The sequence below is a fragment of the Scyliorhinus torazame genome, chromosome 5 (assembly GCF_047496885.1).
Source record: "Scyliorhinus torazame isolate Kashiwa2021f chromosome 5, sScyTor2.1, whole genome shotgun sequence".
Taxonomy (NCBI): Eukaryota; Metazoa; Chordata; class Chondrichthyes; order Carcharhiniformes; family Scyliorhinidae; genus Scyliorhinus; species Scyliorhinus torazame.
Window position 1 is genome coordinate 106186945 of NC_092711.1, and position 24565 is coordinate 106211509.

At 46.4% G+C, this 24565-nt stretch overlaps 1 protein-coding gene across 6 annotated transcripts in view; it reads right to left on the minus strand.

The window, feature by feature from the left end:
* LOC140419331 (uncharacterized) overlaps window positions 1–24565 on the minus strand; it is a 66647-nt gene that overhangs the window by 27964 nt on the left and 14118 nt on the right. For 2 of the 6 annotated variants that reach the window (XR_011945713.1, XR_011945712.1), the window contains exons 2-3: window positions 24262–24377; window positions 20130–21257 (exon numbers count right to left, since the gene is read on the minus strand). The exons of 1 other annotated variant lie outside the window; for it this stretch is intronic. The gene's annotated coding sequence lies outside the window, so the exon portion shown is untranslated. Of the gene's footprint in view, window positions 1–20129; window positions 21258–24261; window positions 24378–24565 lie in introns of those variants that run through there. 3 more of the 6 variants (XR_011945715.1, XR_011945717.1, XR_011945716.1) reach the window with 2 other exon arrangements.

Here is a 24565-nt window from a genome sequence, read left to right on the forward strand (position 1 = left end):
TCTGTGCGGAGTCTGCACATCCTCCCCGTGTGTGCGTGGGTTTCCTCCGGGTGCTCCGGTTTCCTCCCACAGTCCAAAGATGTGCAGGTTAGGTGGATTGGCCATGATAAATTGCCCTTAGTGTCCAAAATTGCCCTTAGTGTTGGGTGGGGTTACTGTGTTGTGGGGATAGGGTAGAGGTGTGGACCTTGGGTAGGATGCTCTTTCCAAGAGCCGGTGCAGACCTGATGGGCCGAATGGCCTCCTTCTGCACTGTAAATTCTATGATAAATTCTATGATAAAGTACACGCAAAGAAAAGGAAATAAAAGAAAATACATAATAGGGCAACACAAGCTACATAATGTAACTACATAAGCACCGGCATCGGGTGAAGCATACAGGGGTGTAGTGTTACTGAGGTCAGCCCATAAGAGGGTCGTTTAGGAGTCTGGTAACAGTGGGAAAGGGGGGATCAGATAGGGGGAAAGAGTGGGGGGGAAATATACATAAAGACAGACAAAGAAATAAAAGGTAAAAGACAGTTAAAATTAAATTGAATGAAAACAAAGGGGTCGAGGTGGGCTAGAACTAATCATCTGAAGTTGTTGAATTCAATGTTGAGACCGGAAGGCTGTAGCGTGTCGAACCGGAAGATGAGATGCTGTTCCTCCAGTTTGCGTTGAGCTTCACTGGAACATTGCAGCAGGCCAAGGACAGACATGTGGGCATGGTAACATGGTCTTGTGTTAAAATGGCAATCAACGGAAAGGTCAGGGTCCTGAATGCGCAGAGACCGAAGGTCTACGTTTGGTTTCTCCAATACAGAGACCACATTGGGAGCAGTGAATGCAATAGACCAAATTGAAAGAGGTGCATGTGAAACGCTGCTTTAACCTGGAATGAATGTTTTGGGCCTGGGATGTTAAGCATGGAAGAGGTAAAAGGATAGGTGTTGCACCTTCCGCAATTGCATGGGAAGATGCCATGGATGATGGGAGAGGTGTTGGGTATGGTGGAAGAGTGGACTAGATTATCTCGTAGGGAATGGTGTTTGTGGAATGCTGACAGAGGGAGTGGAAGGAAGATGTGTTTGGTGGTGACATCACGCTGAAAATGGCAGAGGATTATGCTTTGCATACGGAGGCTGGTGGGGTGAAATGTGAGAATGAGGGTGATTCTATCCATGTTCTTGGAGGGAGCGGACGGGGCGAGGGTAGTGGTGTGGGAGATGGACCGCACACTGTTGATGGCCCTGTCAACAGCTGGAGGTGATAAATGATGGTTGAGGAAGAAGGAACACATTTGAAGCATCACTTTGGTAAGTGGCATCATTGGAACAAATGCGACGGAGGCGGAGGATCTGAGAGAAAGGGAGGGAGTCCATACAGGGTGTAGGGTGCGAAGATAGCTGTGGGAGTCAGTGGGATTGTAATAGATATTAGCAGATAGTCTATTGCCGGAAATGGTGCCAGCAAGGTCAACGAAGGGAAGGGAGGGGAGGAGTCTGAGATGGACCAGTTGAAAGTGATGAAGGGGTGGAAACTGGAAGCGAAGTTGATGAATTTTTCCAGTTCCGGACGAGAGCATGAAGCAGCACCAAAATAGTCATCGATGTACCGGTAAAGGGGTTGTGGGAGGGGACCCAGGTAGGCATGGAACAAGGAATGTTCCCCATAAAAAGGCAAGCATAGCTCAGACCCATGCGGGTACCCATTGCTACCTTTGATTTGGAGAAAGTGAGAAGAATTAAAGGAGAAGTTGTTGAGCGATAGAACAAGTTCAGCCAGGCGGAGTAGGGTGGTGGTGAATGGGATTTGGCCAGGCCTCTTTTGTTCAAGTATTGTATCATTTTTTATTCAAGTATTTATATCAAGTATTCCATATTATATTTTTAACCACCCTATCTACATGTCCACCAATGGACATGCACACCAAGGCCCCTCTGATCCTCTGTACTTCCTAGGGTCCTACCATTGATGATTTAGTCCCTTGCCTTGTTTGCAGATTCTTTACCCAGCGTGAAACCACAGGTTCATAGAATTTACAGTGCAGAAGGAGGCCATTCGGCCCATCGAGTCTGCACCGGCTCTTGTAAAGAGCACCCTACCCAAGGTCAACACCGGCACCCTATCCCCATAACCCAGTAACGCCACCCAACACTAAGGGCAATTTTGGACACTAAGGGCAATTTATCATGGCCAATCCACCTAACCTGCACATCTTTGGACTGTGGGAGGAAACCGGAGCACCCGGAGGAAACCCACGCACACACGGGGAGGATGTGCAGACTCCGCACAGACAGTGACTCAAGCCGGAATCGAACCTGGGACCCTGGAGCTGTGAAGCAATTGTGCTATCCACAAGGCTCCCGTGCTGCCCCAAATAAAACTTTGTTTTATTATTCAGTATAATAACAACTGTTCACTTCTGGCTGTGGTTCGTACTTCACCAGTTAACCTGTGGACCCAGCCCGAGCACTAACTTAGAGAGGCACTCAGCACATGGTGTATGTCTGAGTGTCACGCTGTGAGCTCTGTGCTCTGAGCTATCTCCTGGTGGAATGAGCGGGAACTGTGGTGTTCCCTGTTTTATAGTGCGTGTGCTTTCACTGGTGATTGGCTGTGATGTTGCGTGTGTGTTGATTGGTCCGTCGACCTGTCCATCAGTGTGTGTGTGTGTGATTGCACCATGATATGTTAATATGGATATCATGACACTTTCCAGATCCCATCATTTCCTCTCATCTGTTTAACGCCACAAACAGAAAGGTCCAGTTTTCTCCTGGAGTTTGAGACAAATCAGTTTTCAAAATGATGCAGAGTTTCAGCCAATGAGAGAGATCCGGGATCAGCTCCGCCCCTCATTCACTCCGATTGGTTGGAGGATCAACTCGGTCCTCCAGTCCCACCCCCTCTTCCTATTGGTCTGGAGATGCTGTCAATCACTCCCCGGGGCATGGTGAGCTGGAGCATGCGGAGTATTGAGAGTAACTCCGATCAGAAGATTGGGGTACCTGTTCATTGACGGGACGTTTGCGAGCTTAAGGGCGCTGGAGGAGACGTTTGGGCTACCACCGGGAAACACTTTCAGGTACATGCAGGTGAGGGCGTTTGTGAGGCGGCAGGTGAGGGAATTTCCGCTACTCCCGGCACAGGGGGTTCAAGATAGGGTGATATCGGGCGTATAGGTTGGAGAGGTCCAGGTGTCGGCGATATACCAGGAGATGAAAGAAGAGGGGGAGGCTTTGGTAGAGGAGCTGAAGGGAAAATGGGAGGAGTTGGGGGAGGAGATTGAGGAGGGGCTGTGTGCCAGGCTTAGCCTGATACATTTTAAGGTGGTTCATCGAGCGCATATGACGGGGACGAGGCTGAGTAGGTTCTTTGGGGTGGAGGACAGATGTGGGAGGTGCTCAGGAAGTCCGGCGAACCATGTCCATATGTTTTGGTCATGCCCGGCACTGGAGGGGTTCTGGACGGGAGTTGCGGGAACAGTATCTAAGGTGGTGAAAGTCCGGGTAAAGCCAAGCTGGTGGTTAGCACTATTTGGAGTAGTGGACGAGCCGGGAGTGCAGGAGGCGAAAGAGGCTGGCATTCTGGCCTTTGCGTCCCTAATAGACCGGCGAAGGATCTTGCTAATCCAGGAGGGCTTCTTAAAACAATATGTGGACAGTCCAACGAGGGAAGGGGCAGTACTGGACCTGGTATTGGGGAATGAGCCTGGCCAGGTGGTAGATGTTTCAGTAGGGGAGCATTTCGGGAACAGTGACCACAATTCAGTAAGTTTTAAAGTGCTGGTGGACAAGGATAAGAGTGGTCCTAGGATGAATGTGCTAAATTGGGGGAAGGCTAATTTTAACAATATTAGGCGGGAACTGAAGAACATAGATTGGGGGCGGATGTTTGAGGGCAAATCAACATCTGACATGTGGGAGGCTTTCAAGTGTCAGTTGAAAGGAATTCAGGACCGGCATGTTCCTGTGAGGAAGAAGGATAAATACGGCAATTTTCGGGAACCTTGGATAACGAGAGATATTGTAGGCCTCGTCAAAAAGAAAAAGGAGGCATTTGTCAGGGCTAAAAGGCTGGGAACAGACGAAGCCTGTGTGGAATATAAGGAAAGTAGGAAGGAACTGAAGCAAGGAGTCAGGAGGGCTAGAAGGGGTCACGAAAAGTCATTGGCAAATAGGGTTAAGGAAAATCCCAAGGCTTTTTACACGTACATAAAAAGCAAGAGGGTAGCCAGGGAAAGGGTTGGCCCACTGAAGGATAGGCAAGGGAATCTATGTGTGGAGCCAGAGGAAATGGGCGAGGTACTAAATGAATACTTTGCATCAGTATTTACCAAAGAGAAGAAATTGGTAGATGTTGAGTCTGGAGAAGGGTGTGTAGATAGCCTGGGTCACATTGAGATCCAAAAAGACGAGGTGTTGGGTGTCTTAAAAAATATTAAGGTAGATAAGTCCCCAGGGCCTGATGGGATCTACCCCAGAATACTGAAGGAAGCTGGAGAGGAAATTGCTGAGGCCTTGACAGAAATCTTTGGATCCTCACTGTCTTCAGGGGATGTCCCGGAGGACTGGAGAATAGCCAATATTGTTCCTCTGTTTAAGAAGGGTAGCAAGGATAATCCAGGGAACTACAGGCCGGTGAGCCTTACTTCAGTGGTAGGGAAATTACTGGAGAGAATTCTTCGAGACAGGATCTACTCCCATTTGGAAGCAAATGGGCGTATTAGTGAGAGGCAGCATGGTTTTGTGAAGGGGAGGTCGTGTCTCACTAACTTGATAGAGTTTTTCGAGGAGGTCACAAAAATGATTGATGCAGGTAGGGCAGTGGATGTTGTCTATATGGACTTCAGTAAGGCCTTTGACAAGGTCCCTCATGGTAGACTAGTACAAAAGGTGAAGTCACACGGGATCAGGGGTGAGCTGGCAAGGTGGATACAGAACTGGCTAGGTCATAGAAGGCAGAGAGTAGCAATGGAAGGATGCTTTTCTAATTGGAGGGCTGTGACCAGTGGTGTTCCACAGGGATCAGTGCTGGGACCTTTGCTGTTTGTAGTATATATAAATGATTTGGAGGAAAATGTAACTGGTCTGATTAGTAAGTTTGCAGACGACACAAAGGTTGGTGGAATTGCGGATAGCGATGAGGACTGTCAGAGGATACAGCAGGATTTAGATTATTTGGAGATTTGGGCGGAGAGATGGCAGATGGAGTTTAATCTGGGCAAATGTGAGGTAATGCATTTTGGAAGGTCTAATGCAGGTAGGGAATATACAGTGAATGGTAGAACCCTCAAGAGTATTGAAAGTTAAAGAGATCTAGGAGTACAGGTCCATAGGTCACTGAAAGGGGCAACACAGGTGGAGAAGGTAGTCAAGAAGGCATACGGCATGCTTACCTTCATTGGCCGGGGCATTGAGTATAAGAATTGGCAAGTCATGTTGCAGCTGTATAGAACCTTAGTTAGGCCACACTTGGAGTATAGTGTTCAATTCTGGTCGCCACACTACCAGAAGGATGTGGAGGCTTTAGAGAGGGTGCGGAAGAGATTTACCAGAATGTTGCCTGGTATGGAGGGTATTAGCTATGAGGAGCGGTTGAATAAACTCGGTTTGTTCTCACTGGAACGAAGGAGGTTGAGGGGCGACTTGATAGAGGTCTACAAAATTATGAGGGGCATAGACAGAGTGGATAGTCAGAGGCTTTTCCCCAGGGTAGAGGGGTCAATTACTAGGGGGCATTGGTTTAAGGTGAGAGGGGCAAGGTTTAGAGTAGATGTATGAGGCAAGTTTTTTACGTAGAGGGTAGTGGGTGCCTGGAACCCGTTACCGGAGGAAGTGGTGGAAGCAGGGACGATAGTGACATTTAAGGGGCATCTTGACAAATACATGAATGGGATGGGAATAGAGGGATACGGACCCAGGAAGTGTAGAAGATTGTAGTTTAGTCGGGCAGCATGGTCGGCACGGGCTTGGAGGGCCGAAGGGCCTGTTCCTGTGCTGTACATTTCTTTGTTCTTTGTTGTTTGTAATGTGGAAGGAGGCGAAGCCCCCCAGCGTGGAGGCCTGGATAAATGATATGGCTGGGTTTATCAAGTTGGAGAGGATAAAGTTTGCCTTGAGAGGGTCTGCGCAGGAGTTCTACAGGCGGTGGCAACCGTTCCTAGACCATCTCGCGGAGCATTAGATGAAGGTCGGACAGCAGCAGCAGCAACCCGGGGGGGGGGGGGGGTCATCGTTCGTGGGGTGGGGGAGGGGAGGGAGGGGGGGGGAAAGGGGGTTTCTTTGGGGGGGCATTTGAGCAAGAAAACACATGAATGATCCGGAAACTGATATGTACGGGATGAATCCAATGTACAAAGTTCTGTATCTTATTGACTTGCCATGTTCATGTCTTGCCACGCGAGTTCTTTCTTTTTTTTGATACGGTGGGGGGGGGGGGGTTGTTTGTAAGGTGGAAAATATTGTTGAAAATTTTTTAATACAAACATATTTTTTTCAAAAGAGAGTAACTCCGATTCAGGTGATCGTTTGGAAATTTTCAAACGGTCAGATACCACCGGGTAAGTCGGGAGGGAGGGATGACATTTGACGGCAAAAGTCGCTCCGGCGGAAGTTGCTCGGGCTTTTATCCCAGAAAGGCCCAGATTAAGCGCCGCATGAGGCTCTACCCCGCCTCCCATTCACTCTGATTGGTTGGAGGACCACCTGCTCTAGTTCGGTCCTCCAGCTACGCCCCCTCTTCCTGTAGCTCCGAACCTGCCGTCAATCAGTCCCCGGGCATTGTGAGCTGGAGCAAACCCTTCACAATCATTGTCAGCTCCCTGGTTTGCAGCTGCGGAGCTTCTCCCTCCCTCCCGGTAACAGGCCCAGGTTAACGGGCACCATCCTGCTTCAGACACTGGAGGATGGTTCACATCAGAGGATGGGGGAGGGGGACAAGAAATAAGAGCTTACACTTTGCACTTAAATCAATGAGGACTCTGATCTCTGGCAAGGAAGGAAACTGGCAGATGGGTGGGGAGGATTCACAAACACCCGCTGGAGGCCCCAAACCCCCAATAAGACCCATTGGTTTTATTGTCAGACTGCAGACAGGAGCTGGAGAACTGATCCCAGGCAGAGGAGAGGGAGGGAGAAAACTTGGAGTGGAGGAAAGAAATGGTGCAGATGGGGAGATGGGTTTGGATTTCAGCCCAGGAAGGACGGAAGGAGAGTGTGTGGGACGGGGATTGACAGCTTTGGGGGAACAAGAGAGGAAAAAATGTTCCAGAGAAACTAGAATTGTCTCTTTGAGAATTTCTATCCTGCACTGACATTGATGACCTCCTTTTACTAAGGGTTAGAAGTGGAGAATTTGCCCACAACAAACTGAATCCAAGCTGAAGAGACAAAAGGACATTCGCACAACAGGAATCATGAAGCAGCAATTGGACATTCAGCCCCGTGAGCCTGTTCCAGCATTTAATAACATCACGGCTGATCTGATAGTGACCTCAAATCTGCATGTTACCTACATCTGATAAACCTGTCGATACCCATGGAGAAACCGTGGAAATGTGGGGACTGTGGGATGGGATTCAATTACCCGTCTGAATTGGAAACTCATGAACGTAGTCACACTGGGGAAAGGCCATTCACCTGCTCCACGTGTGGGAAGGGATTCACTCGGTCATCATACCTCATCATACACCAGCATGTTTACAGTGGTGAGAGGCCTTTCACCTGTCTGGAATGTGGAAAGGGATTTAATACTTTATCAAAACTCCAAACTCACCACCAGGTCCACTCTGACCAGAGACTATTTAAATGTGCTGACTGTGAAAAGAACTTTAAAAGCAGAAATAATTTACTGTTACATCAACGCACTCACACTGGGGAGAGGCCATTCACCTGCGCCATTTGTGGGAAAGGATTCACTCAGTCATCGAGCCTCCGGACACACCAACGTGTTCACACTGATCAGAGATCTTTTAATTGTTCTGAGTTTGAGAAGAGCTTTAAAAGTAAAAATTATTTATTGATACATCAACGCACTCACACTGAGAGGCCGTTCACCTGCTCCATGTGTGGGAAGAGATTCACTTGTGCATCGAACCTCCAGACACACCAATTTGTTCACACTGATCAGAGACCTTTTAATTGTTCTGAATGTGTGAAAACATTTAAAAGTATAAGGGATCTTCTGAAACACCAACGCATTCACACCGGAGGGAGGCCATTCACCTGTTCCGATTGTGGGAAGGGAATCACCTGATTAGCCCACCTTCTGAGACACCGAGTTCACACTGGGGAGAGACTGTTCTCCTGCCGTGTGTGTAGGCAGCAATTCATTGATTCATCCGACCTTCTGGTACTCCAGCGAGTTCACACTGGACAGAGACCGTACACTTGCCCCGTGTGTGACAAGAAATTCACTCAGTCATCCCACCTTACAACACACCAACTTATCATATTGATCAGAGACCTTTCAAATGCTCTGATTGCGAGAAGGGATTTAAAAGTAAATGGAATCTGCTGACACATGGTTCACAGTGGGGAGAGGCCGTACACCTGCTGTGTGCGTGGGAGGGGATTCGCTCAGTCAAACAACCTGCTGCAACATCAGCAAATTCACAGGCGACAGCAGGGGATGGATTCTGCTGTTATTGCTGCTGTGAATCACATCCAGGATTGAATGATGTCTGGATGCCTGTTTCCAGTGGGGCTTCACAGTTTTCTGGTACAACAATTGTATGTATGGTTGACATTTAGGTAGAAAGCCGTGGACAGCAGGAAGATATCAATGGACTGGTCACATGGGCAGAACCATTACAAATGGAATTCAATCTTTCAAATTTTTTTTAGAGCATCCAATTTTTTTCCAATTAAGCGGCAATTTAGCGTGGCCAATCCACCTACCCTGCACATCTTTTAACTTGGGGTGAGACCCACGCAGACGTGGGGAGAATGTGCAAACTCCACATGGACAGTGACCCAGGGCTAGCATCAAACCTGGGACCTCAGCGCCATGAGACAGCAGTGCTAACCACTGCACCACCCTGCCACCCCGGAATTCAATTTAATAATAATCTTTATTGTTGTCATAAGTAGGCTTACATTAACACTGCAATGAAGTGACTGTGAAAATCCCCTAGTCGCCACATTCCGGCGCCTGTTCAGGTACACAGAGAGTTCAGAATGTTCAATTCACCTAAAAAGCATGTCTTTCAGGAATTGTGGGAGGAAACCGTAGCACGCGGAGGAAACCCAGGCAGCCATGGAGAGAATGTGCAGACTCCGCACAGACCAGTGACCAAACCTGGGAATCAAACCTGACGCTGTGAACAGTGTTAACCGCTGTGCTACAAACAGTGAGAGATAATGAATTTTAGAGGGAAAAGAAGACAAGGAAATGAACTATAAGTAGGATGATACTGTGAACGTAGAGCAACAGAGAGGCATTGAAGTCCCTATCCACAGGTAGCTGGAGAGATCGATCAGGCAGCCAAGAATCCTTTCTTGGATGAGGCCTGGAATATAAGAGCAAGGAGATTATGCGAGAAGCGTTCTGGTCACTGTATTAATGAACTATAAGTCATGATTCATTAATTAGTATAAACCTGAAGTCAATTTGATCATTTATATAATTGCAGTCAGTGTTCTGTTGATCAAATCTTGGGGATAAAGTTGAAGCTGAATGACAAGCGATTGTAACAGTGAAAAAGTCTGAATTCTTCAGGAAGTTAAAATCCGAGCTGTTTCGGTAACAAGAATGAAGAAAATCATTTCAGTTAATTCCTGATAAAAATAACGTGACTTCAGGCAAATGGAACAAGCTGATTGGTGAGTGGCTGATGAATCTTTATTTATTTTAACCTCCAGCTTATTGTTGCTTCAGTCAGTTAATAATGAAATAAATAAAGGCAATGACAGGGCATCCCAGTCCTGTGGAGAGCACATCCTGGTCACTGGATTCATCAATTGTAAAGTGAGACAATTCATTAATCAGCACAAAACTGAAATCAATCTGATCATCATTCATAGAATCGTTGTCCATTAATCAAATCCAAGGGATAAAGATGAAGTTGACATTGTAAGAGTAAAGATGTCTGAATTTCTCAGTCAATTAATCATTTGAGAGGTTTAGATATTAACAATTAACAAAAACGGATAGTGCAATGGCATACTGGTTAGCACTGCTGCCTGACGGCGCTGAGGACCTGGTTTCGGCCCCGGATCGCTGTCCATGTGGAGTTTGCACATACTCCCTGTGTCTGCGTGTGTCTTACCCCCACAACCTAAAGATGTGCAGGGTAGGTGAATTGGGCATGCTAAATTGTCCATTAATTGGAAAAAAAAGAATTGGGTATTTTAAATTTATTTAAATAAAACAATTATCAAAAACATTTCAGTTAATTCTCGATAAAAGGTGACTTCAGCTCAATGGAAGAAACTGATTGGTGAGAAGCTGATGAATCTTTATTTATTTTAATCTTAAATTTATCTTGCTTAAGTCAACTAATCAAATAACTAAAGACCTGGCCAGGGATTCCAGTCCTGCTCCACATGGGAAAACCAGGATACTTCTCATGTCCAGAACAATCACAAGTGCAGGAAGTGACATCAACTGGAGCAGCAGGAAGCAAAGGGCAGTGGTCGAGGGGTATGTTTGTGATTGGTGGAGTATTTCCAGTGGGATTCTAGATTTCTCAGGTCATGAATCCATGCTTCTTGAGTTCTATATCAATGCTTTAGACTTTAACATGGGGACAGCATTAAGTCATTTACGGTCCTCTTTTTGACAGTGAGAAAGAAAGCTGCAGACTTTTATTATTCATTTATGGAATGTGGGTTTCACTGGTTAGGCCAGCATTTATTGCCCATCCCTCGATGCCCTTCAGAACGTGGTGGGGAGTTTTCTTCTTGAACCGCTGCAGTCATTCAGTCAACCCACTGTGCTGTTAGGGAGTGAGTTCCAGGATGTTCTCCCAGCAACAGGAAGAGACAATGACATATTTGCCAGTTAGGGTGGTGAGTGACTTGGAGGGGAGCCTCCAGGTGATGGGGTTCCCATGATCTGCTGCTCTTGGCCGTCTAGATGGTAGTGGTCATGGGTTTTCAAGGTGCTGACTAAAGAACACTGGCGAGTTACTGCAGTGCATCTTGTAGATGGTACACACGGCTGCCACTGTTCATCGGTGATGGATGGTTTGAATGTTTGTGGAGGAGGAGCAATCAAGCAGGCTTTCTCCTGGATGCTGTTGAGCTTCTTGAGTGTTGTTGGAGCTGCACTCATCCAGGCAAGTGGAGAATATTCCATTACACTCCTGACTCGTGCATTGCAGATGGTGGACAGGCTGGGGGAGGGGGGGGGGGGGGGGGGGGGGGGGGGTCAGGAGATGAGTTACCCTTCGTAGGATTCCTCATCTTTGACCTGCCCTGGTAGCCGCAGTATTAATGTGGTTCGTCCAATTCAGTTTTTGATCAATGGCACCCCCAGGATGTTGATTGTGGGGTATTCAGCGATGGTAATGTCATTGAATGTCAAGGGGCGATGGTTAGATCTTCTCTAGGAGGAGATGGTTATTGCCTGACACTTGTGTGGCACGAATGTAACTTGCAACTTATCAGCCCAAGCCTGGATATTGTCCAGGTCTTGCTGCATTTGGACAAGGACTGCTTCATTATCAAAGAAATCGCAAACGGTGGTTGACATTGTGCAGTCATCCGCAAACATCCCCACTTTTGACCTTATGATGAAAGCAGGTCATTGATGAAGCAGCTGAAGATGGTTGGGCCGAGGACACTACCCTGAGGAACCCCTGCAGTGACGTCCTGGAGCTGAAATGGTTGACTTCCAACCAGCACAACCATCTTTCTTTGTGCCAGGTACGACTCCGAGTGTAGAGTTTTCACCCTGATTCCCATTGACTCCAGATTAGCTAGGGCTCCTTGATGCCATACTTGGTCAAGTGCTGCCTTGATGTGAAGGGCAGACACTCTCACCTCACCTCAAGCATTCAGCGCTTTTGTGCATGTTTGAACCAAGGCTGTAATGACTGCAGGAAGACATCAATAGACTGATCAGCGGGCCAGAAAAGTAGCAAACTGAGGTCAATCCAGAGAAGCACGGGGTAATAAATGCATTTGGGGAGGACAACACGGCAAAGGGAAAGAATATGAATGGTATGATAGGTGTAGAGGGACAGAGAGGCGTAAGAGTGCATGTCCAAAGATCCCTGAAGGTGACAGGAGAGGTAGATATGGTGATTGTAAATGCAGAGAGGATACTTTGTTATTCACGGGGACATAGAGTACTACAGCAGGGAATATTCCCAGCAATGTCTACTGGAGGAAAGACCTGAAACCCCTCTCTCCACAGGTGCTGCCAGAGCTGCTGAGTATTTCCAGCATTTTCTCTTTTTATTATAAGATCAGGGAGGTTATACTGGAGCTGTCCAAAACACTAGTTAAACCACAGCTGCATTACTGAGTACAGTTCTGGTCACCACATTACAGGAAGGATGTATTCATACAGCGAGGATGGAGATTGTCGAGGATGTTGACACAAATGGAGAATTTTAACAATGAGGAAAGATTGGAGGGGCCGAGGTGGTTTTCTGTGGAACAGAGAACACTGAGGAGAGATTAACTGAGGTGTTTAACATTATGAGGGGCCTGGATAGAATGGATAAGAAGGATCTATTTCATGAATAGATCAATAACCAAGGGGTTTCGATTTAAAATAATTAGCAGAGGATTGGGAGTGGAAGGGGGTTAATGGATCTCTATGTCTATTCGGAACCCTGGATCTGCGTTATCCCTTCTCAGTTCCCAAATAACAGATGTCAAGTCTGTGCTTTTTGGCAAAGTCCAGTTGAACTTTTATTTGTCAGCTGTGCCACTGGGAAACTTGTTTTTAATACAAAATTTAGAAAGAATCAACAACTAGCCCTGCAGCAAGTTAGTCAGATTAATTGTCTTTAGCGAATACAGAAGTTGAGTTTTCATTCAAATCATAATACACCAGATAAAATAACTGGGTAATTGCGATTAGCAAAGCGAGCAGCAAAGGTTTCAGAAATATAGATGGAGTGAGCAAGAAGAGAAACAGAACAGAGCAACAGAAGCACTTTTACATTCCGGTAAGTGATTCTTAAGAGAATTGTTATCTCAAAGTCTGGCCTTCTTTTTACTGCTGATTGGCTTTAACTATTTCGAATTTTCTCAATTCAGCCAAAGTGTCTGTCCATCAATTTAAGAGATATAGGTTTTTGAATATGTTGGTGTAATTTTTCCATTCAATCACTTGCCAATTTTCCAAATTATCGACACCTGCATCTCAACATTACTTAGAAAAAACACAGCCTTCAGGGCATTATGACCTTTGACTGTATATTACCATGGAAACGGGACTGCCTGTGCTGGAAAAGCAGCAGCATACAATGGGGTCTTTTAGCTATTTGGCGTCACTGACCTTGTTTGGCTCAACAATTTGCAAATGTTAAAATCTAGGTTGAATGAAAGAAAACTAAAGTGGATGTTCTGGATTAACCCTTAATGGGTTTCCAGCTTTGTTGCACTCAATTTATGCTTAATGTGTTCTCATTTAAACCTATTACCTTTATCATCTATAGCTAACTAGAAAAGCCAATTTCTATCAGTCCTCCCTTTTGATTCTTCTAAAGATTAATAAGATGAATCAAAATAATGAATAGAAATTGAGGAAGAAATGTGACAAGATAGAAGTAAGCGCGGGGAGGAACGCATTCACATTGTCTGTAATCGTTCACTTGTTTGTGAACAGCCTTCAACACTGGAGCGGGCAAAGCTTTGCAAGCGATACAAGCATTCTGGAAGCATTTTATTCAAAAAAATAATTATACAGTACAATTCAGTAATAATGGAAATTGATTATATGAATGGAGTATTATTTGGGTAATAATGCAATAATGCAGTCATAAAAGTTCAATAGTAGGAGCCTTAGAACATAGAACATAGAACAATACAGCGCAGTACAGGCCCTTCGGCCCACGATGTTGCACCGAAACAAAAGCCATCTAACCTACACTATGCCATTATCATCCATATGTTTATCCAATAAACTTTTAAATGCCCTCAATGTTGGCGAGTCCACTACTGTAGCAGGTAGGGCATTCCACGGCCTCACTACTCTTTGCGTAAAGAACCTACCTCTGTCCTATATCTATTACCCCTCAGTTTAAAGTTATGTCCCCTCGTGCCAGCCATTTCCATCCGCGGGAGAAGGCTCTCACTGTCCACCCTATCCAACCCCCTGATCATTTTGTATGCCTCTATTAAGCCTCCTCTTAACCTTCTTCTCTCCAACGAAAACAACCTCAAGTCCGTCAGCCTTTCCTCATAAGATTTTCCCTCCATACCAGGCAACATCCTGGTAAATCTCCTCTGCACCCGCTCCAAAGCCTCCACGTCCTTCCTATAATGCGGTGACCAGAACTGTACGCAATACTCCAAATGCGGCCGGACCAGAGTTCTGTACAGCTGCAACATGACCTCCCGACTCCGGAACTCAATCCCTCTACCAATAAAGGCCAACACTCCATAGGCCTTCTTCACAACCCTATCAACCTGGGTGGCAACTTTCAGGGATCTATGTACATGGACACCTAGATCCCTCTGCTCAGCCACACTTTCAAGAACTTTACCATTAGCCAAATATTCCGCATTCCTGTTATTCCTTCCAAAGTGAATCACCTCACACTTCTCTACATTAAACTCCATTTGCCACCTCTCAGCCCAGCTCTGCAGCTTATCTATATACCTTTGTAACCTGCTACATCCTTCCACACTATCGACAACACCACCGACTTTAGTATCGTCTGCAAATTTACTCACCCACCCTTCTGCGCCTTCCTCTAGGTCATTGATAAAAATGACAAACAGCAACGGCCCCAGAACAGATCCTTGTGGTACTCCACTTGTGACTGTACTCCATTCTGAACATTTCCCATCAACCACCACCCTCTGTCTTCTTTCAGCTAGCCAATTTCTGATCCACATCTCTAAATCACCCTCAATCCCCAGCCTCCGTATTTTTTGCAATAGCCTACCGTGGGGAACCTTATCAAACGCTTTGCTGAAATCCATATACACCACATCAACTGCTCTACCCTCGTCTACCTGTTCAGTCACCTTCTCAAAGAACTCAATAAGGTTTGTGAGGCATGACCTACCCTTCACAAAGCCATGCTGACTATCCCTGATCATATTATTCCTATCTAGATGATTATAAATCTTGTCCCTTATAATCCCCTCCAAGACTTTACCCACTACAGACGTGAGGCTCACCGGTCTATAGTTGCCGGGGTTGTCTCTGCTCCCCTTTTTGAACAAAGGGACCACATTTGCTGTCCTCCAGTCCTCTGGCACTATTCCTGTAGCCAATGATGACATAAAAATCAAAGCCAAAGGTCCAGCAATCTCTTCCCTGGCCTCCCATAGAATCCTAGGATAAATCCCATCAGGTCCCGGGGACTTATCTATTTTCAGCCTGTCCAGAATTGCCAACACCTCTTCCCTACGTACCTCAATGCCATCTATTCTATTAGCCTGGGGCTCAGCATTCTCCTCCACAACATTATCTTTTTCCTGAGTGAATACTGACGAAAAATATTCATTTAGTATCTCGCCTATCTCTTCAGACTCCACACACAATTTCCCATCCCTGTCCTTGACTGGTCCTACTCTTTCCCTAGTCATTCGCTTATTCCTGACATACCTATAGAAAGCTTTTGGGTTTTCCTTGATCCTTCCTGCCAAATACTTCTCATGTCCCCTCCTTGCTCGTCTTAGCTCTCTCTTTAGATCCTTCCTCGCTACCTTGTAACTATCCATCGCCCCAACCGAAACTTCACACTTCATCTTCACATAGGCCTTCTTCTTCCTCTTAACAAGAGATTCCACTTCCTTGGTAAACCACGGTTCCCTCGCTCGACGCCTTCCTCCCTGTCTGACCGGTACATACTTATCAAGAACACGCAGTAGCTGATCCTTGAACAAGCCCCCCTTGTTCAATGTCATGGGCTGGTAGTGCAGTTGGACCACTATGAACCACTTTGATTGTTGGGGCATTATGGGTAGCCAAACATTGGCTAATGCATCTGATCGGCAAGATCACTACGTAAATGACAAGCACAAATATGAAAAATCAGAGAAATCCCTGAATGATGGAAATTCCTGTGCCACCCACCCATCCAGAGAACCATCCCCAAAGAGTGGTGTCAGAGGGTTGGTAAAGTTTCCTAACTTCTTCTTGCATCTGTGCTGACATGCTTTTGATTTCTTCTGAATTACTGGGATGTAGGCGCAACACTCTGCACCAATCAGGGCACAGGTTCCACCTTTTTCAGCTAGCAAATAGTCAAGTGCCATCTGATTCTGTAAAGCCACAGTTCGAATGGCGAGCACCTCGGCTGAAATGCTACTTCCAGCTCGGGCAGTGTCATTGGCTATTTTCTCTAAGTCTACGGCCAATTTAATGTATTCTCCGGTCAATACGACGACGCCATAGGCAGGGATGAGAGCAGAAAAGAATTTCTCAGTCCCTGTGATCTCGCATTTAGACCTCGTGATGATAGTGGTAGGTTGATATTTCTCAAACTGTGGGATGAGAGGTCCATGTTTTGAGTCTGCGTTTATAGCATCGGCTAGGGAAAGGGAATGATGGATGAGGGGGACAATGAATCATAAATAACACACTCCTCTCCAGCTCACCGGGAGCCAAGGGTATGCAGTATTACCGCAGATGGAACAGGTGCCATTATAGGTAGAATATTGGGCAACCGGTTGTGGGGACCAACGTTCTGTAAATTTGTCCCATCGGTGTGATTAGGTAGCCCTTTAAAGTCGATGGGATTCCCTTCATGTCCATTGACCACTACCTTTCTTGTGTCATGAGTGCGCTGTGTACTGGCACTCACATCCAAATAATATTCATTTACTGTATCCCGCATTCCATGCTCTATGATTATAGCCGATTAAACATATGGTCCCAGTGTGATTATGACCAGTTGGGAAGGTTACTTGGGCTGGTTTCTGTTACCGATCATAGACATGTTGATACCATCGCTTGAAAGTGTTTAATGGGCGGCCTGCAGATCGCCATCTCTTAACCTCATCGTTTATCATTTCTTTGGTTCAGGTGTCTCCACATTGGGGAAGGGTATAGTCGCGATTTTGGAAAATGTACCATTCTGCCATTTGGGATAAAGTAAAAGGAACAGGCTGTCTTGGGATACCTGCTTGGGAATTGGTAGGGGTAGAAGAACACACCCAGCATTTAGAGATGTTAAAGTCTCTGGCATAGGTACAGGACATGTAAAGGAACGTGTTAACATTGAACTCCTGGGTAAGGCCTGCTGGGCCAAACATGTAACTGAAAATCAAAATTATGGCAAATATGTTTACAGATTCTGATTTTGGTATGCGCGCTTCACATGTGACGCATTAATCCATGATTTATTTCCTTGGAGTTTCACGGCTGACTGGGTTGTGAGTAATATCTGGTCGGTGGCTTCCCTCCTTGGCTCCGAACTGTTCGCGCTGAATTTTTTTCACGTAAACGGATTCGCCGGGCACCAAGTCGTGGCCCCCCCTCAGGAGGATTGCCCCACGCCGGCGACACCTGACAGCATTTGTTAAATTTTGACAATAACTAAGTAAAGCATCACTCATCAGATGAGAGTCTGCCTTTCTTAAGTCAATAGTTCCTGGCAGGGACATGGGTCTGCCAGTGATGATTAGGCCTGTGGTTCTGTTTGGGGTTGCTCTGATACTGCACAAAACTAGTGGCAAGGCTTGAATCCAACTCCTGCCTTCTTGGTTGTATTGGACAATCGTTCTTTTAAAGTCCGGTTCATGCGTTCCACTTGTCCTGATGTTTCTGGATGATAAGGGCAGTGTAGATTCCAATCGATGTTCAGTAACCTGCACACCTCCTGGCAAACAGCACCTGTAAAGTGGGTTCCATTGTCTGAGTCAATCTAGCTGGTACTCCCCATCTGGGAATATAGTCTTTGCATCGGACTTTGGCTGTATGGGTGGCTGTAGTCCTCCTGGCTGGAGCAGCCTCTCCCCATCTAGAGAACTTATCCACTATTACAAGGACATTAGTGTATCTTTGACATGTAGGAAGGGTGATGTAATCGACCTGCATGTTCTGGAATGATCCTGCAGGGGCAGGAGCTTTTAGCTGAGGCATTGATGTTATAGGTCCCAAGTTCTTTTGACAGGTTACACAGCGGTTTGATACCAATTGTGCAGGTGTTTTGAATCCTTTGCCACACCAACTTTTCTGGAATCGAGCCACCATCTGTCCTTGGGCTAAATGTCCCCATGGATGGGTCTGTTGGGCCAGAAATGGCATCAGTGCCAGTGGTGCAAATGATTTATCAGTCTGAACTTGTCTCCAAATATCATCATCATCATACAACTGGATACCTGAGTCTAACCATGACCATTTCTCTTCTTGTGTAGAGTCATGTTGCATTTCACGTAGATCTTGTAATAAATTGGTCACTCCCAATTTGTAGATGTGTCTTGGTTCTGCTGAAGAATCCCACTGAGAGGCAGCTTCCTTTGCTACTCAGTCTGCAAGGGCGTTTCCTTGTGCTTCTATAGTGTTGTCTTGAATACGGACCTTACACTTTAGAATGGATACTTCTTTTGGCTATGACTTCTAGGAGGTCATCATTTCAGTGGTGGGGGTCTAGAACTCGCTGTCTGATAGGGTCATAGAAGCAGAAATCCAGATCACTTTAAAATAAATGTCTTGGATATCCAATTGAAGGACTGGGACATGCAGGACAATCGACTGAGATCTGCGAAATGGGATTAAGCTGAATAGCTCCCAGCCAGCACACACACAACGGGGCAAATGGCCTCCATCTGTACCAGAACTTTGAGGTTTTTACTCTGATAGTTGGAGTTTGTTTCTGATGATAATAACCTCGAAGTTTAACATTCCAGATAGTGGTGAAAAAAATCAGCTGTTTTAAACACGTTGTAGATTTTTGTCTTTCCCGCCTGAGTGTTTAACATCACCTGGCTGGAGCTCAGAAAGGACAACCTCACCTCATAGAATCAGAGAATCTACAGTGCAGGAGGAGGCCATTCGGCCCATCAAGTCTGTGCCAGCCCTTGGAAAGTGCATTCTACTTAAGACCACACCTCCACCCTATCCCCAACTAACCTTTTTGGACACGAAGGGCAATTTATCCTGGCCAATCCACCTAACCTGCACATCTTCGGAGTGTGGGAGGAAAGCGGAGCACCCGGAAGAAACCCACGCAGACACGGGAGAACTTCCAGACTGCGCACAGACAGTGATCCAAGCCAGGAATCGAGCCCGGGTCCCTGGTGCTGTGAATCAGCAGTGCTAACCACTGTGCTACCGTGCCGTACTTGCATCCAAGCTCCCGGATTGTCTGTCTTCTCTCCGGGTAAGATTCTGTTTGTCTCTTGTATTTCACTGTGACAGGGCAGAGACCTGATTGAAGGGATTCCAACATGGAAGTTCTGGGAAAAATTGGCAAGGATTTGGGAGGTGGCAACATGTTCAAAGAGTTTGGAGAAGAGAGGGCGGTTGAAGGTGGGGCAGTTATTTGTAAGGATGGCAGGGTCAAGGGTTTGTTTTATTGAGGAGGGGGTGATGATGGAAGATTTGAAGGACAGAGGGGCATACCTGAAGGGAGAGAAATGTTGACAATATCCAGGGACACAGGGTAGTTTTCTTTATAAATGTTTTTTATTGGGGACACAGGGTAGTTGGCTATTCCCACTAGTTAGCTTCGTGGGAATAGGGTCGCTGGAGCAGGAGTTGGATCTCATGAACAAGATGAGCTCTGAGAGGGCATGAGGGGAGATGGGAGAGAAACTAGAGAAAGATGTGGGTTCAGGGCTCTGGAAAGAATGAAATTTAGTTTGGTCTGGTGGGTTCATGGAAGGGAGGGAAGCAGCTCAGGCAGCTGATCGGATTTACTCAATCTCAGTCACAAAGAAGCTCCACAAGCTCCTCAAACTTCTTGTTGGAGGTGAGGATGGAAGAGACAGGGGAGAGCGAGAGTACTTCAAAAGGAATTAACTTGTGTCAGAGATATTAAAAAGTTTCAGCACTCTGCGTATTTAACACAAATCAAATTTATTTGACTTTTAGCCAGAATATTACCCCTGTAAATGGGATGGAGTTTGTTATCGGCAGAAAGAGACCCAAATGAACATGGTTCAGTCCTGAATGTGAGTAACAGCAAAACCCAATCACTGTGGTTACTTGTGGCCCCGTTGGTGTCTCAGCAGGGCGGATGAAGTGGTGAATCCCTTCCCACACTGGGCGCAGGTGAATGGTCTCTCCCCAGTGTGAGTTCTCTGATGTACAGTGAGCTGAGATGATCGTCTGAACCCAGTCCCGCAGTGAGAGCACCTAAACGGTTTCTCGTCAGTGTGAACACGTTGATGGAACATCAGTTCCCCTGAACTTTTATAGCACTTCCCGCAGTCTGGACATTGGAACGGTCTCTCATCAGTGTGAACTCGCTGGTGACTCAGCAGGTGGGATGACTGAGTGAATCCCTTCCCACACTTGGTGCAGGTGAATAGACTCTTCCCAGTGTGAATTCGCTGATGTGCAGTGAGCTGAGATGATCGTCTAAACCCAGTCCCGCAGTGAGAGCACCTAAACGGTCTCTCGTCAGTGTGAACACGTTGATGGTACATCAGTTCCCCAGAACTTTTATAGCACTTCCCACAGTCTGGACATTGAAATGGTCTCTCATCAGTGTGAACTTGCTGGTGTTTCCGCAGGGCCGATGACTGAATGAATCCCTTCCCACACTTGGAGCAGGTGAATGGTCTCTCGCCAGTGTGAATTCGCTGGTGACTCCGCAGGGCCGTGAACTGAATAAATCCCTTCCCACACTTGGAGCAGGTGAATGGCCTCTCTCCAGTGTGACTGCGTCGATGAATTTCCAGCTTGGATGGGGAAGTGAATCCTTTCCCACATTCCGCGCATTTCCACGGTTTCTCCTCAGTTTGACTGCATATGTAGCTTGTGAGGCCTGAAGATTGACTGAATCCTTTTCCACACACACAACATGTGTACAGTTTCTCCCCACTGTGAACAATGCTTTTTCCTTCCATGTTCAAAATCCGCTAATATTCAGGATATGATAAATTGAGGACTGTGTCTGATCCTGATGTGATGCTTGGTTTGAGTTTCCGGACTTTGAATCCGCCCCTTTGAACACCCTGAGAAACTGATTTAAAACAGAAAATAGGGAGTGAGAGAGAACCCACAAAAACACAAAGGCAGGTTGTGAAATTGAGCTGAATGAATCTGGTCATTTGTGGGGCCGACACTGGGAAAAAGTGACCATGAAAACTGCTGGATTGTCATAAAAACCCAACTGGCCTCTTTGGGAGGAGAGAGAAAGAGGTGAAGAGGGATTTTGTATATCTACAAAACATATTAAGAGAGTAGTTGGCAAAGCAAATTCGATTTTGAGCTTCATAAACAGTAATATTGATACTGAAGCTGTGCTTCTGGTGGCACAGTGATTAGCACTACTGCCTCACAGCGCCAGGGACCCGGGTTCAATTCCGACCTTGGTGACTGTGTGGAGTTTGCGCACTCCCAGTGTCTGCATCGGTTTCCACCAGGTGCTCAGGTTTCCTCCCACAGTCGAAAGAAAAGCAAATTAGTTGGATTGGCCTTGATAAATTGCAACTTAGTGTCCAGGGATATGCAGGTTAGGTGGGGCTATGGGGTTACAGGGACAGGGTAGGGGTGTGGGCCTCAGCAGGGTGCCCTTTCAGAGAATCAGTGCTGACTCGATGGACCGAATGGCCTCCTTCTGCACTGTAAGAATTCTAAGGGTCTAATTCTATTCTATGAATCTTTATGATGCTCTAGTCACCACTCTTCAGGAAGAATGTGAAGGTTCTTGGAGAAGGTGCAGACGAGATTTACCAGAATGGTTCCAGCAAAGGAGGTTGAGGGGAGATTTGATTCAGGGACACAAGATTATGCCAGGTTTCGATCAGGTGGGCAAAGAAACGGTTTCCATTCACTGATCGTACAAGCAGTCGAGACACAGATTTAAATTTTAGGGTAAAACCTGAATTGAACAATATAAGATCCTGAGCTGTCTTGACAGGGTGGATGTGGAGTGGATGTTTCCTATTGAGGGAGAATCTGGAACAAGGGGGTCACTGTTGCAAAGTGAGGGGTCACCTATTTCAGATGGGGATAAGGATTGTTTTTTCTCTTGAGCGTTGCATGACAGGGGGTGGCATAGTGCTTAGCACTGCTGCCTCACAGCACCAGGAACCCGGGTTCAATTCCCAGCCTGACTGTGTGGAGTTTGCACTTTCTCCTCGTGTCTGTGTGGGTTTCCTCTGGGTGCTCCGGTTTCCTCCCACAGTCCAAAGATGTGCAGGTTAGGTTGAATCGGTTAGGATTGTATTCGCTGGAGTTCAGAAGAATGAGAGGGGAATCTCATAGAAACCTATAAAAAGTGGGTGGCATGGTGTCGCAGTGGTTAGCACAGCTGCCTCATGTCACCGAGGTCCCGGGTTCTATCCCAGCACCAGGTCACTGTCTATGTCGAGTTTGTACAGTCTCCTTGTGTTTGCGTGGGTCTCACCCCCACAAATCCAAAGATGTACAGGGTAGGTGGATTGGTCACGCTAAAATTGCCCTTAATTGCAAAAAAAAGAATTGGGCACTCTAAATTTATGTTAAAAAAACAGGACGAGACAGAGTAGATTCAGGAAGAATGTTCCCGATAGTGAGTGTGTCCAGAAATAGGGATCACGGGATAATTAGAGGATACGGGGTAGACCATTTAGGACAGAGATGAGAAATTTCTTCACCCAGAGAGTGGTGAGCCTATGGAATTCGTCGCCACAGGAACTAATTAAGGCCAAAACATTGCATGTTTTCAAGAAGTAGTTAGATACAGCACTTGGAGTGAAGGGGATCAAAGGATATGGGGGGGAAAGCGGGATTAGGCTATTGAGCCTAATCAGCTCTGACCAATGGATGGTGGAGCAGGCTCGAAGGGCCAAATGGTCTCCGCCTAATCAGCTCTGACCAATGGATGGTGGAGCAGGCTCGAAGGGCCAAATGGTCTCCGCCTAATCAGCTCTGATCAATGGATGGTGGAGCAGGCTCGAAGGGCCAAATGGTCTCCTCCTGCTCCTATTTTCTACGTTGCTCCGTATCTCTGCATGTAAATGGTCCAGGAGGTATGAGGGAGAATGTTTTTACACAGCCAGTGGCAATGACCTTAAACTTGCTGCCTATAACAGTGTTTGGAAATAGACACAATAAATGATTTTTTTAAAAATTGGATAAAAACCTGAGAGAAATAAACCTGTGAGGATACAGAGACAGAGCAGGAGAATGACTCTGACTGGATTGCTCCAGATAATAATAATATTTATTAGTGTCACAAGTAGGCTTACATTAACACTGCAATGAAATTACTGTGAAAATCCCCAGGTCGTCACACTCCGGTGCCTGTTCGGGTGCACTGAACGAGAATTCAGAATGTCCAATTCACCTAACAGCACGTCTTTCGGGACTTGTGGGAGGAAACCGCAGCACCTGGAGGAAACCCACGCAGACACGGGGAGAACGTGCAGATTCCGCAGACAGTGTCCCAAGCCGGGAATAGAACTGGGGTCCCTGGCGCTGTGAAGCAACTGTGCTAACCACCGTTCCGAATAGAGAGCTAGCATGGACTCAATGGACCGAATACCCTTCTCTGCCCTTTTTTAAATTTTAAATATTTTAAAATAAATTTAGAGTACTCAGTTCATTATTTCCAATTAAGGGACAATTTAGCGTGGTCAATCCACCTAACCTGCACATCTTTGGGTTGTGGGGGCGAAACCCCGCAAACACGGGGAGAATGTGCAAACTCCACATGGACAATGACCCAGAGCCGGGATCGAACCTGGGACCTCGGCGCTGTGAGGCAGCAGTGCTAACCACTGCACCACCGTGCTGCCAGCTGACTCTGACATTTCTGTCTAATCTCGCCTTGTAATCTAACCCTGGGGGGTTCAGATATCACTCAGGTAGATCTGTGCTACATTCGCTCCAAGGCCATCCTCTCCTTCCTCAGGTTTGTTGTCCAGAACTGAACACAGTTCTCCAGATTTGGTCTAACCAGGGTTTGTGAATCCCGGGGCTTTTCCAGTCACACGAGACCAGAAATCATCCCTCACAGACAGAACAGACAAACCTTTTACCTTCCACACCCAGATGCTGCTGAAATTCAGGTTCTAATAAATCAAGTGACTCTGTCAGATTGCGATGTGATGTTTGGTTTGCGTTTCCCGTCTGTTACACCTCCACTTCCAGTATCCTGTAAATTTACAGAAACCTCACTGTCAATCCACAACATTCTCTCCTCGCCAACTTTGATTAAATGTATTCCTGGAGGTTTGATCACATGACCTGCCCACATCCTCCAGCCATTAATCGATCAACACATCCATCCTTGTGACACACTGCCTTCCTCGGCCAATTGGGAAGCAAAAGGGCTCATTACCT